The sequence below is a fragment of the Leptonychotes weddellii genome, chromosome 1, assembly GCF_054177405.1.
Source record: "Leptonychotes weddellii isolate Sample4059 chromosome 1, ASM5417740v2, whole genome shotgun sequence".
In the NCBI taxonomy this organism is placed as follows: Eukaryota; Metazoa; Chordata; class Mammalia; order Carnivora; family Phocidae; genus Leptonychotes; species Leptonychotes weddellii.
Window position 1 is genome coordinate 166,500,681 of NC_138369.1, and position 10,108 is coordinate 166,510,788.

At 35.2% G+C, this 10,108-nt stretch overlaps 1 pseudogene; it reads right to left on the minus strand.

The window, feature by feature from the left end:
• Positions 1-8,625: 8,625 nt before the first annotated feature.
• LOC102743132 (enolase-phosphatase E1 pseudogene) lies at positions 8,626-9,572 on the minus strand (annotated as a pseudogene).
• Positions 9,573-10,108: the final 536 nt, after the last annotated feature.

Below are 10,108 nucleotides of genomic sequence, written 5' to 3' on the forward strand. Positions count from 1 at the left end.
GTTTGATACTGACAATTACAATAACTTAACCAGTGGTACAATGTGCAGAAACCGATTAGAATGCATTAGGAATTAAGAAACAAAGCATTTCTTTTTCTTGATGGAAATCAAATAAAAATGTCAAACTGCTGCAATCAGACATCCTAGATATGAATATTCATTGGCAACTGTTCATGGCAGATTTATGAATTCTTTCACCTGCTGTTAGAGGAAAAAGGAAAACACTAAATTGTCGAATAAAGCTATTAACATAAGCTAAGAGAAAAAAAATATATACACAGATGGATGCTGATCTTGGAATTACGCAATCTTATCCAAAAAAAAAAAAAGACCTATTTCTTTTATATTGTGAAAACATTAGTTTTATGCTTGCAGACTGCAAAGGTTTTAGATTTGAACTCAGTATCCACTAGCAGCACTCTGTCTTATGGTTTATGGAGGACAGTGAAACCAAACACCTATCACTTTGTCTTGTAAAGTCATGTGTAAAGATACTCATTAACAATCTAAGTCATACTTAGAACGTCTGCCTCATTTCTTCAGCAACATTTACATCAACATCCACACACACTGAACTATTTTGCCCTAAAGAAAAGCTTTTGATTAAATTAGAGGATATAATTTAAATGGATGATAACGAACTACTTCAGTGGATTTGTTTTCAAGGTTTAGTAATGAGAAACCATATAAAATGTTTGTTTAGGCATGTTAGGTTACTTATTTAACCATGTGTGAATTTCAGTTAATTTGTGGAACATGGTTTTCATGAGCCTTTTTAGTGCTTCCTGATTATTACCAGGGTTGGAATGCTACAAAAACATAATTCCTGGAGCACCTCAGCATTTTCATTTATATTCAAGGAAAGGATGCACAGAAGCAATAAAAACTACACTTCAAATATTTCATTATTTTCTCATATACAATTTGACTCTTGTTTGGTTCAGATATTTTTTGGCTTATCTTTTCCACTCCTTTTAGGCTATTATCTCTGTTACAATCTTTCAAATAACTATAGAATTTTTTTCCCTTTTAGTTTATGGCTTAAATAAATACATATTTAATACTAATGGGCTGTTTCATGTTAATTAATTTAATAAAATAGTAATGGAACTATTAGGCCAAGAAGACTTTGGGTTGTATTATACCCAATAATCATAAGATTTCACCTAAGTATTTGGCACAGCAATCATGGCATTTTTTTCTACAAGACGGGGCATTTGAAGAGAATTGCAGAGATCTGAAACATTACTGTTCTCAACTATGCCAACAAGTTAAACTAGAAGTCATCTGAATGTATTCCCAACACATTGATTTGGTTGACAAAACCAAAGTAAATGGTGCTGAATCCTTAAAAGTTTCCATTATCACATTCATTCATTGTTGGTGGAAGTGTAAATTAATGTTGTCTATGGAGAAAAATTTGCTAACATTTGTTATGGAGAATAATTCATCCAACATATAAAAATTAAGTATGCATACACTATTTATGCAAGCAAATCCATTTTAAGGAATTGAACATATAAAAGTTTTCTACATTCAGAAGTATTCATTGCATCATAGTTTGTAGCAGCAAAGGACTGAAAGCAATCTAAATGTCTATTAATAGGGGACAAGTTAAATAAATCATGGTTCACCCACACAATGGATTATTTGAAGACATCAAAAGAATGAAGTAGTTCTATAAGTACTGATGTGGACTGATCTTTAAAGTGTATTTTTTCAAAGATTTTATTTATTTATTTGAGAGAGAGAGCAGACAAGTGGGGCAGAGGGGCTGAGGGAGAGGGACAAGCAGAGCAGAGAGCCCGATGAGGGGCTCGATCCTAGGACCCTGGGATCATGACCTGAGCCAAAGGCAGATGCTTAACTGTATCAGGTGCCCCTTAAAGTGTATTTTTAAATTAAAACAGCAAGCCACAAAATTGTGTGTACAATATACTCTAATTTTAATGTAAGACACAGAGAGAGAGAATCTATTTTTCTGTTTATCATCTATGTATCAGTCCAGGATATGCAAGAGACTTAAAACAATGATTGTCTCTACTAGGTGAGTGGGGTAGGAATACAAACAATTTTCATCCTAAATCTTTTTGCATTTTAAAAATATTTATCATGTAAATGTACTAGATAAATAAATTTAAGAAATAAAATTTTAATTGCAAATAATTCATTTCCAAAATATGCCACAATATGAAAGGGTATGGATTAAGGTAGACATAGAATAAATGATCATATCCTAAAGATTAAAGTGTTGGGCATTACAAACAGTTAGGGCATATCATCCCAGCGGCATTTCATTATTTAGTTTTTTTTTTATCCAATCAGCTATACTTTATATCTTATAATTTTGCAGCCAGTGCTATACTTTAAGATTTGATTATATTATAGGCCTTCTCCTCCCAAAACTGCACACATGCAAACACCCACAAATTTGCAATATATTCAGGGGACTTATTTATTGTATCCACTCCAAGGCTATCCATGGATCCCTAATGCTCCATGAATCTTGGGATAACAACCCCTTATTTGAATAATGACATAAAGGTAGAAATTAAGTATCATTCATTTTCATTATCAAATCATGTACAAAAAATGACGAATAATCAGTTTGAACAAGACTTCAAGAATAAGTACATGTGTTAGATTGAAATTTGTGATTATAATCTAAGTCCAAGTACTTCTGAAAAATAATACATGTAGAGTCCCAAGTGGCCATCTTACCAACTCACTTTTAGTCATTTTGTATCTTTGCAACATTTCTATCATCACTGAAAATTTTTAAAAAATATAAGCCTGAAAGGGAAAAAAAAATCAATACCTAAATATTAAGAAAGTGTTACTATAGTCCAAGAATTAAAGAGAAATAATATGGAGTTTGTATGTTTTTAAAAAGATTACTTGGTACCAGTTTCAAGGATGTGATGAGGCGTGATGTTATTTTAAGATATAAATCTCAATATATATATTAATCCAGAAATAAACAGTCTTGCCTAAAAAAATAGTCACTAAGATACTACCTCTTTGAATGCACACAATTCCTTAACATTTACTCTAAATTGTTTAAGTAACATATATTTCCCAGGAAATAGCTGCTAATGCCTTTATGTACATGTATATGGACTTTCTTTTAGTATTATATTTACAATAATCATGACACTTTTAAAATAATAATAGTGAATACAACATCAACTGCTAAGTACACAGACAGAATACATAGATGCATTTGCTAATGTAAGTTTTATAATTACTACAATATAATGAAAGATAATCGCACATAGATATATTATTCTTAACACAATATCACTGTTCTTTCAGATTGGGGCTGTGTATATGGAGGTTTCCACCCAGTTTTTTATGGGTTTTTTTGAGCTTCTCATTTTCTCTGTCTTAAAACATTTGAAAAGTAGCATAACATCTCTTTCCTTTAACCTCTTCTGACAAATTAAATATTCAACAACACTGAAGCATCCATTACCCTTGAGATGACATCATGATCTCAAAAACACTCCTTTAGGCAAATCAACATAATTACCACACATCTAGAACATACAGAGATTCTTCTTAGACAAGGCAGTAAGAGCCTCTGCTATTAAGAGGTCAAGATTAGGTTTAAAGGGTGCAGGTCTTAGATTCAGCACTTTACTTAATATCCTGGTAACAAATATAATTTCCCTTTAATTAATAAATGCAGAAAGATGAAGCTATGAAATCCATATTTATATTTTTCCCATATGTATGATGGGAAAGAATATTCTATAACATCTATTTTGGATATCAAAGCATTTACCAAAATGCCTCTTCCCTCCAGTTTTTTAAAGGAACAAAGGTAGCTGATAGGTAAACTGAAGCACTTCCTAATAAGTATCCCATTTAAGGGGACAAAAGGATGTGCTCACTCATTATCAGTGATAGTTTTACTGGTGTATCTGATTATACAGCTAGACATCTTAACTCAGGTCTTATTTGTAGCGGATCCCAGATATCCTAATGATATCCTAATAAGTATCTGAGAGCAACAATAAGAACAGCAGGGGCGCCTGGGTGGCTAAGTCGATTAAACAACTGCCTTCGGCTCAGGTCATGATCTCAGGGTCCTGGGATCGAGCCCCGCATTGGGCTCCCTGCTCGGCGGGAAGCCTGCTTCTCCCTCTCCCACTCCCCCTGCTTGTGCTCTCTCTCTCGCTGTCTCTCTCTGTCAAATAAATAAATACAATCTTAAAAAAAAAAAAAAAAACAGTAAGAACAGCAACAATATTCACAAACAAGCCCTTATAAAGAATTTATGTGCCAAGCACTATTCTAAGTGTTTTTAGATCATTTAGTTCATTTACTTCCTTACAAGCACCTCATGATGGAGGTAATATTATTCTTTTTTTAAAGATTTATTTATTTATTTTGAGAGAGAGAGAGAGTAAGTGAGTGGGAGGAGGGGCAGAGGGAGAAGGAGAGAGAATCTCAAGCAGCCTCCCCACTGATCACGGAGCTCGACTGGGGGCTCAATCTCAAGACCCTGGGATCATGACCAAAGCTGAAATCTAGAGTCAGACACTTAACCGATTGAGCCACCCAGGTGCCCCTGGAGATAATATTATTAACCCCTTTAGATATGAGGAAACTGAGGTGAAGAGGGATTTACTTATCTTGCTCAAGGTCACAGAGCTTGTAGAGAATTTAAATCCAAACCAAGGAAATTCACACATTAACACAACTAAAATACATTGGACATTAAAGAGATGTTTTAAATCACCTTATTTTCATTTTATTTATTTATTTTTTTCCAAAAGAAAGATTATAAGACTGGAAGGGTGATATTTATCCATGACATCGTCCAACAGGTATTTCTTAGTTACTGTTAAGTATTGTGGATGCAAATAAGAAAGATATGAATGACAACCTATATGAAACTTAAGAAACCTAATACAAAGGCAAGTTTTTTGAAAATGCTCTATTATTATAGTTTCTACTTACATCAAGTAAGAAAATTAAAATATATGAGACAAAGAAACTTTCAATTGTTTCTATAACTCTCATCTATATATCCTTATAATGATAGTGGTTATAAAGATATATTTAAAACAGTGTTATTTGCCTATTTTATGATTTTAGTTTATTTTTCTTTCTACAGTTTATTTTTCTTTCTCTCTATTAATTTAAGTCTAAACAGTGTTCAAACAACTTCCCTGACCCATTTCTGTTTGCATGCCTCTAAAGCCTGTAATAGTCTGCTCTTATGACCAACCTTCAGATTCTCTATCTACCATGAAGCCCTCCCTGAAAACTTACATATAAATGACTTTAAAGTATGTGATTGAAAATATTCACTTGATATCAATTATGCCCAATTGCATATCCACATTTTACTGAAATTTTTAGGTATTATTTCTTGAAGGTTAGTTGTCTGATTTAATTTTTTCATCATTCCAAGCAGCTCTATCCAATGTAATTTTCTCCATGATGGGAGTATTCTATAATTGTGCCATACAATATAGTCAGCACTAGACACATAATGGCTATTGAGCATTTGAAATGTAACTAGAGAGATTGACAATTGAATTTTTAATTTTATTGACTTTTAATTAATTTAAATTTAAAGTTAGTCACATGTGGCTAGTAGCTGCCTATTAATAATGTACATCTATAGCGAAGTATGCAGAGCAGATATTTAATAAATTCTGTGGAATAAATGAATGAGAGAATGAATGCATACACAAAACTTCTCAGGTTCATAAGAAATATTTATCTGTACCTAAACTTTCATTTTCAAAAGCATGACAGACCATTTATGGAAGCAAAACTTCTAGAGATTTATAATCTTAGAATCATAAAGTTAGCCTAGGAGGATAGTCTAGATCATTCAGCCATCCAAACCCTTATTTGACAAATAAGAGACAACTGAGTCCAGGGAAGACAAGTTTCCTTACTTCAGAGCTAGATTGTGAAGAGTCAAGGACTGGAGCTCAGGTACTTTTGTTCTTAGGGCAGTAATATTTGCCATAATATCCTAAAATTTTATGGATAATTAACCTCTGTGTATGATCTCCCCATGAGACTGTAAGCTTAGTCTAGTGTTTTGTTTTGGAGTTGCCTGGAAGCAGAGAGACCCTAAGGCAAGGATTAGAATACAGGTAGTTTACTTGGGAGGTATGAAGAACACCAGTAAGAGAGTGACATAAGGAAGGTTGGGTAGCAATAAAAAGCATTATCAAGACAGATACTATGGGCACTAAAGCTTAGTTTCATGAGGAAAATTCTGGATTTGGTTTAAAATGCATACTTCAGAGTTATCCCAGTTTGGTGAAGGGAGGTGTCAAATGAGGGAGCTGGAGTATAGTATGCTCTCATCAGTCAAAACTCCCAGGCTTTTGGAAATCAGTAGAGCTCAATGATGAAGCAAGGCCAAAGACATATTGGTGGGACATCTCCAGTTTGTGTTCTCACGTTCTACTTAGTTTTTCGTGCAGATTCAAACTATAGTAGTTGTTCAGTTACTAAGATTATATATAGTTCTTTTCATCTTTAAATCATGGAATCTTAATGAACTAAGACCTTTTGAAGATAAAAATACTTTGTATCCCAGGAGCTAACATAGTGTCTAGCACAAAATAAATGATTTCCAAATTAGTGCCATAACTTAATCTTGTCAACAATATAGACAAAAGAACAACACAATATTTTGATACTTTACTGCTCCTACTACTCTTAGCAGTAAATACTAATCGATTATCAACTACCTATTTCTAAATAATTGTCATACATCAATTCATTATTCCTCACCACAATACTATATTAAATATACTATATATTACCATATCATACTACAACAAAACATAAATAGGTTCTTATGTGTTTTTTGGAAACAAAACTTATATATACATTATGATATTTTCAAATTAGTATTTTTTTAAAGATATTATTTATTTATTTGACACAGAGAGAGAGACAGGGAGAGAGGGAACACAAGCAGGGGGAGTGGGAGAGGGAGAAGCAGGCCTCCTGCTGAGCGGAGAGCCCGATGCGGGGCTCGATCCCAGGACCCTGGGATCATGATCTGAGCTGAAGGCAGACGCTTAACCGACTGAGCCACCCAGGCGCCCCTCAAATTAGTATTATAATTTAATGTATTATTTTTATTTCTAACAGGGGAGTTCTTTTATATTGGAATCACTTTTGGTTTTGAAAGCTGAAGATGGAAGCCTAAGGACTTTGGTTTCTCTTACACATCACTATGTTTAACATCAGCTGCAAAATTAGTTGTTTTCCAAAGTATACAATGCAGATATGGCCATGAAAGAAAATCAGAGTTTAGGAGAACACATAGAGTTGGGAAAAAAACACTACTTCTCCCCTTAAGTTTATTTTTCCAAAGAAGAGATTCCAAGGCACTTGCTATCACCACCTACAACACACACTGAGCTCCTAGTAAATATAGTAGATGTGGGGCCTACTGTATTTCCTTGATTTTATTTTATTTTATTTTTTGAAGAAGAAAATCTTTTTATTAATCACAACATGAAATGGACATGACATCCCATTAGGATTGAGCAGGATAAATAATGCTGTTACAGAATTTACATCTATTTTGGAGGAAAATACCACATTATTAGGGCTCTTCTAGAAGGTTTTTATGGAATGATTTCAGTAAACCTCTTATTTTTCAATAGTAAATACAAATATATATTCTCAAACTGTTCCAAAAACCAGTTAGTAAGGCAACTATAGAATCTATAATAACAACTGGCGGATTAGGACTACTCTGTTAAACATTAAGAACCACGTTCTTATTTTAGCTGTTATATCAATGCCCCTTTTTCACTGGTAAGGCACCGTGTGCTGGGGGTGCCACGATGATTAGGAGGTTTCTTAAGTTATAGATGTTTGCTTCATCCAGACTCAAATGAGTTTCCTTTCCCCGTTTTGCTCTCTTTTGGAGTAGAATCAAATAGCTTTGTGTTTTGTACGGAGGGAGGCTAATGTTTTGAAATTCAGCCGTTGCAATCTTTGTTAATTTAAAAGAGAAATGAATTATTATAGGAATAAATCTGTGAACTACTCCCAGTTTTAAAATAACAAGGCTTACCTTTCCATTCTGGCACACAGCTTGAGAAACCTAACTCGTCTGATCTGCATTGCAGTAATTCTGCCAGCTACATTTTGCCCTCAGTAAGGGTGAGAGTTGTGGTTTCAAACAATTTCTGCATAGAAAGCGTCTTCAAATAAGTTTTCTTTTCACTGAACTGAGATTTCTTTTTCACGTAGATGCCTGTGGAAGGCAATGTAAACATACACATATATACATTTGCATGCCCATGTGGGTGTGTACATATATCTTTTTAAAGTAAATTAGTTTTAGGACTCCTGGGTGGCTCAGTTGGTTAAGCGTCTGCCCTCAGCTCAGGTCATGATCCTAGGATCCTGGGTTCGAGTCCCACGTTGGGCACCCGGGTCAGCGGGGAGTCTGCTTTTCCCTCTACCCCTCCCCCCTGCTCCTGCACTCTCTCTCTCTCTCTCTCTCTTGCAAATAAATAAGTAAATTTTAAAAAAGATAAAGTAAGTTACTTTCACCATTAGAATAAAACTAAACTACAGGGACAACTCAGTGAGGACAGATTAGTCTTCCTCACAACACTAGGTTGAGGAAGGCAGGGGCAATTCGCCAAGGGATGTGATGAGGCTGTGGTTAGTCTTTTCATCATCTGTCAGCCCCATATTGCCAGGTCTCACCACTACAGCGACATGCACACCTGCGTCCTCAGAAGCACTGGCTTCTAGAGTCACGTCTGTCAGAAACAAGATGTTGTTGGTTGAGCACCGATGGCTATTGGTTGGCAATCTTTTGGTAACTCTCTCCACTTTGTGTCCAATCTTGGTCTCAAAGTGACCATCATCAAGCTCAAGAATATCTCTCTTTGTAGAATGGCCAAATGATAGCTTCTGGGCCTCTACACTCCCTGAAGAAGAGATATACACCTTCATTCCAGCCTCGGTCCATTTCCCGACTGCGGGAGCTACATCTTCAAAGAACTCTGTGTTCAGGCCCCCAGCTGTGAATGCTGCTCTCCACAGACAGCCCTGCAGCTGTTTCAGTGCCCTGGTCTTTCGGTCCAGAGACATCTGCCAGCACACGTTATCCACCATGGCCTGGATCATCTGCTGCAGGTCATCTGCTCCCTTCCCAGATGTGGCAGATGTTACCAAATGGAAACTGTTGAGATGCTTCTAATTAAACTAATAAAACTAAAATAGTTAGATACACTGGGGCAGTGGTTTCTGAAGCTTGTACCAGCTTGTTGGGCTGATTGTGCACATCTCTTCTCACGACCACGATCGGGGATGAGATTTCATGTTGGTCACTTGAAATTCATCATGGCAGTAGTATTCACACCATGGGAATCATCAGTGTTACAAATCAAGTTGCCCTCTTCTCCATCCTGTCGTCTAAACGTTAAACAGCACCATTTACAGGTATACCACTACATGGCAGAGACTATGAGGCATCCCAGAACTCGTAACTAATTTAATTCAACACCAGATTTATTCCTAGAAGCGACTTCCCTTGCGCAGTATATAATAATTAGGTGACCAAAGTGTTTTGTCTGGAACCACCACAACAAAAACACCCACATGAATCCAAAGACGAGGTGCTGCTTTATGTAATACTGGTTCTAAGCTAAAGCATGAGGAAGTAATGATGGAGGCTGGGAGTGTCCAGACTGATATTTTTATTGCAACTAAATCTTTTTTTCTTTAATTCTGGGACCATCACAATGTTTCCAATTTTTATTTTGCTAATGAAATCACTAAAAAAAACCTCTTGTCATCTCTCATCTTAATTTCATGACTGAAAGAACATTTAATACTAAGAAAAGTAAAATAAAAATAAAAATACATAATCTCTGAATACATTACACTTCTTGCTAGGAAAGGAAATTTCGCAGTCTTACACTACCATTTACCACGTATTAGTACAAGCTTTGTCACAAGCTGGCTGAATACTTTGGAACCCGCACACAATAATTATATTCATTTTTCTTAACAATAAGTCATTGAAAGAAGAATATTCTGAAAAAAAAAAAACAAAAAACCCAGAAAATATCAAGCTTTGAACCAT